The sequence below is a fragment of the Micrasema longulum genome, unplaced genomic scaffold, assembly GCF_059751315.1.
Source record: "Micrasema longulum isolate JH-2025_06_02 unplaced genomic scaffold, ASM5975131v1 h1tg001343l, whole genome shotgun sequence".
NCBI lineage: Eukaryota > Metazoa > Arthropoda > Insecta > Trichoptera > Brachycentridae > Micrasema > Micrasema longulum.
The window spans coordinates 172997-178654 of NW_028278529.1; positions in this window are offsets into that span (position 1 = coordinate 172997).

Consider the following 5658-nt stretch of genomic DNA (forward strand, 5'->3'; position numbering starts at 1 on the left):
TTAATTATATTTGTACAGCAACAAAATAAACGAAATGTCTTTATAAATTAACGATTTTTAAACAAATGTTTTACGATCCTTGGACTGAAGTGTTAAACCGATCACCTTGCCCTTAAGCAATAAATGATCCCGGATCGCTGCAATAGGAGTACCAATGCAGTGCCCTATGTACCACTGGGTGCGAATAAGGAAATAGGGATGTTGTTGATGAAATAAATGTTTTATTTATTTATTTACGGAATATACAGGAACGAAATGAGTAACGAAAAAATACATTACATTTTTTATAAATAAGTATGATTAAAAGAAAACACATCTAAAAAAACCTCTAAAGCTAGAAAAAAAAGACATCTAGATGAGATCAGCAGTACGGTTCTAAACGCTTTCTAGGGGGCAGAGAAAGCATTCATAGTCGTACTGCTGCACTGGGCTGGTATTCTGAACGCTATCGCGTTAGTAGAGAATACGTTGCTAGCACGTCATTAACATACATTGCGTGCTGGCAACGCTTTCTCTACCTCCTCAAGAGCGTTCCAAATAGCACTACTAGTCTATTTTAGTGATTGTTTAAATCTAGAAAGACATGTACCAATAAATCCAGATTCCGTTTCGAGTTTACAATACTTCAGAACGGAAATAACTCGTATTTGAGTGATCTAATCAATCCAATAATGATTGTGAAATTAGATTTACAGAATAATATGTTATTTGGGTAAAAATTCATATCAGCCAAGGAATTAAATATGGGAAGTAAATTGTTTTTTGAAGCAAGGTGTTTTTTAAAGTTCTCATGTAGGTATTTTAATTAATTTAATTTATCAATCATTCTCACATTTCTAGATTTGATTCCTGTGGGCGATAAGATATTTTTTCAATCTTAACTGCTTTACTTCTTATAAGCTGTTTTATTTCATAAATTTATTTTCGAATGAGTTATTTACCTACATACTTATTTTTTTGAATGTAAGTATGTATATGTATGGATACCAGTATATTGTGTATTTCTCAATAAAAACCTGCATTTCTGTTCGTGGAATATGGAATATTATAATACTTACCTATGTATTATTTGCAAATGCGATAGTGTAGCGTACCGTGTAAAGTACCCACTTTGAGTTTGTTCAGATAGTAAACAAATATTATTTCGCTGTGAAAACTCCAGAATATGATGGAATTATTTTACTGTGATGAGTCAGTTTCAAAAAATATTTATTTGAAAGAAAAGGAATGATGAATGAAAAACAAATTAACATATTACAACAGAGATGAAGAACATTTAAGAGAAGGTAATATAGAAGCCTGGGCATCTACAGGGCTTATGACCTGTCAATGGCTGGTTTAAGTGGCCACTTTACACACTGTAAAACATTCACAATTCTGCCTATATTTGAACATCTATATTCCTTCAATTCTTTCATTACTTCACAAACATCAACAGATGAAAGAATTTAAGGAATATAGATGTTCAAATATAGGCAGAATTGCGAATGTTACACAGTGTGTAAAGTGGCCACTTAAACCAGCCATTGACAGGTCATAAGCCCTGTAGATGCCTAGGATTCTATATTGCCTTCTCTTAAATGTTCTTCATCTCTGTTGTAATATGTTAATGTAAACAGCTCCCCAGGGAGTCGAATCCAGCCCCTGTCTACAAAAAAATTGACAAACTCAAAATATGTTTTGAAAAATAAATGTTATCAATATTAGTTTATTATGTTTCGACGGAAAAAATTCACGCCTTCTTCAGAAATTATGTCTGTTACCGACTGCTATTAATTAGCGTTTTATTATATTCTGGTTGCCTAGCTTAGTTGAATTTTGTATAAGTCGACCGTAATTATATAATATTTTTCCCTTGAAAAAAAACTAAAGCTTCCGTTGTTATTTTTTTTCTTAAGACCCCGACAAATGAATACAGTAGAAATAGTTTACTCAAAAGTAACAAATTTCGAAAATAAATATCCATAATATGTATGAAATAAAAAAAATATATATAGTGGTGCGCAAAGGTTGTTAAATCATTATGAAATATTTTGAAACTGAAAAATAACGCCTTTACGGTAGATTTTTTGACCACAAAGTTCTGGTATTCAAAACAAGTTAATTATCCATTTTATAGAGTATATATTTTTATCTACTGATAGTCCGGAGAGCTTTGTAAACAAAGTCATATTAGCTTTTAAATGGGATACCATACGGACTGATAAAATTCAGTTACGTACTCGACAGACTAACCGGGCTTGATAATTACATAATATGCAACGAATAAAAATATCGGGTTGTGGTCCCGTGGCTAGTGTTGCGGACTCACGGATCAGACGTTCGAGTTTCGAATCCCAATCTACCCCAACTTAATAGTGAGTTATTTATAACTCGTTGAAAATGGTCACCAAAAATTGAAATATTTGGGTAAATTATAAGAAAGCTGATATTTCTTTTTATAAAAATAATAAAAATATATATAACTCGTTATAACGCCTTCTTTATTGGTACTAAAGTACTCCCGTTTCTCATATTATAAGGCGTGAATGATTAGATAAACTATGCGAATGCACTGCAAAACAGTTAATAAAATAAATATATATTAGGGTAGTTGCTGAAAGTTACCCTGTTTTACGGGGTTCAAATCTATAGAAAATGGGAATCGTGAAAATAATTAAAATTTAAATTGAAGTTGGTACTAATGTAGTATGTTGTATTTAATACGAATACCGTATTAAATACAAAATACTCGAATCGTGAAAATAATTAAAATGTAAATTGAAGTTGATACTAATGTAGTATGTTGTATTTAATACGAATACCTATTCAACGGTAAAAAAATAAATGTAATCTATTCGCGGACATTTCTTCGCAGAGACAATTCACCGCCGAGCGAGTTGTTCAACACAACACTTTTTCGCCGAACATTTATTCGCCGTGACATTTATATGTTAAACATTTAATCGCATATCAATCAACAGTTTATTTTTAACCAAAGACGAAATATTCAAGTTTAGCTTAAATATTTCGTACAAAACACATCTTTTTATTTCATTAACAAATTTACGGACCATGTCCAATTTAAACAATTCATATTAACCAAAAAAATCAACAACAATAATAGAGTAACAAATAATAGAAGCAATACAACAAAGAAAAGCAAAGACAAGTTGATACATTAGGCAGACATTATGGAATCCAGTTTATTTTTTATAGGTTACCGACGAAGATGCTTGTGTGCCACAAGGGGGGTATTTTCTCTTCTTTTATTTTCCCTTTTTATCAATCCAATAACAAAAAAACCTCCCCTGTTCGTACCATTTACATGCCGATAATTTAACATTGTATATTCATTTCGAACCCGTTGACATTGTTGTAACACATAAAGTAATGTCACTTGCACACTCTTCATGGATAAAAAAACATGGACTTCTCATAAATCCAACAAAAACCCAAATAGCACTTGTTGGTAGTAAACAAATGTATTCAAAAGTGAATTTTTCCACACTTCCTCTTTTCAAAATAGATGGTACAGATATTCCATTCATGACTTCAGTCAAAAACTTAGGTATTATCATTTACAAGCATTTAGGGTAGGGTTGCCATCCGTCCCGATATATCGGGACTGTCACCGTTATTGAGCCCTCTGTCCCGACGTCCCGATGAAACCTTATGTCCCGATTTAGACTTACACAGTACAACGCTGTTAATCAACACAAATCTTCTACGGCCGTTCTGACTATGAATGTGTAAATATAGTTGCAAATGCTTCCAGCAATTGATGTATCTCTTTAGACAAATAAATAAATAATTTCTTTAAATTCATTGAAACTCATCTTGCCTCGATACATTGGAAGTTAATGGGCTCCGTGAAAGCATTTTTTTTTCAATTTTTGAAATTCTAACAAAAAAACAGTCCTACTCATAAAACCACATTGAAAAAAGTAATATAATTGATGTTGGCCCAGTAAAAATGTCGTCTGCTGCCAGGGACTGTAGAATCAATATTGCAGTATTACGTCAATATCAATCTAGAAAAAATATATAAATATAAATACAAATTGAAGCACCACATAAAATCTAAGAAACACATATGTATATATCAATTTTTTTTGAAAAACCATTAAAAATGTATTTTTTTGTTGCTACATATCCCCATTCCAGAACGTTCCGACGAGACTCTAGCGAAATGTGGCAACCCTAATTTAGGGTGGCACGATGCTTAACGAAGTTAGTCGTAAACTTTATAGCAGTTTGCACTCACGTAAAAGATTACATAATTTCTTGCCAATTAATGTTAAGCAAACATTGGCCAAGAACTTACTTCTTCCACTACTTCACCATGCGGATGGCGGATGTATGTTATCCAGATGCTAACTCTGAATACTTGATAAATTGGAACGATTGCAGAATGTTTGTATACGTTATATCTTTGATCTTCATAAATTCGACCACTTAACCGAATATCGCACGCAATTACACTGGCTCAGTATCAGGCATAGAAGAAACATTCACATTCTATCACTTCTTCACAATATTTTAAATAATCCCACATCGCCTGTTTATCTGAGAGAGCTCTTCCAACCTCTTTCACAACACGGTCTATCTCTTCGTTCTAGTAACGTGAGAACCCTTTTAATACCATTTCATCGCTCTAATTTTCTTGCCTCATCTTTCACAGTAGTAGCGGCTCAATTGTAGAATAATCGACCCACTAATGTTAGAGATTCTTTTTTTACATTTAAGTTTAGATTGAAATGTCACTATCTAAATATTTAAGTTGTTCCTTTATCCTTCTTCTTCCCTTCCCACCCCCTCTCCACTCTTCATAGTATAGAGTTAATTTTTGTATAAATATTTATTTTTAATCTTTGTTTTTAATTTTGTAAAAAATTGTAAGATTCAATATGTCCATGTACTTGTAATTTACTCAAACTTAACGGTTTGGGTAGGCCTTAAGGCAATATGCCCGCCCTTGTATGTATATAAATTGTATATGTATATAAAGTGTTAAAAAAATGCTTTGAATTTTCACACAAATAAACACATTTTCGTACATAAATATCGATGTTAGTTTATACCGTCTCGATATGTACCGATGAAGATAGCGTTCATAATCGCGGCGCAGGAGGCTTATTCTGTCATAATTAGGCTTCGCAAGTTCATTCATTCGTCATATATCTCACTCTAACCTGGAGATATTTCTTGGATACCATAATATGCTTCACCCAGGGATCGAGTATGGGTGAAGTCATTGTAAATTACAAAATATCTCATTTGTAAAAATGCATTTCCTTATATGTCTACAAAAAAGGCTAATTCCATCGGATACATTAACTAAATAAGCTCAGGCATATACGCAAATATTTTGAATACAGTAATTTACAATATTACATGATGTATAAAATAATCTATCTACTTTTTGGCTTTCTTTTATCAGTTACCTACAGTTTTCAATCAAAACGAGGGACTCGTGATTTATGGTGGAAATAATGCTATTATCACGCTTAATAAATATCTCAACTCTTTACTACCGCGTATCAGAAGGTAATACACAATATTATAATACATGATACGAGTATTATTTATTATCTTACACAATCTATGTACCCAAGCTAAATCGGTTAGGCTTTGTAAACACGGTAACCTAATGTCAGTACCCGGAGTCCCGGAGAA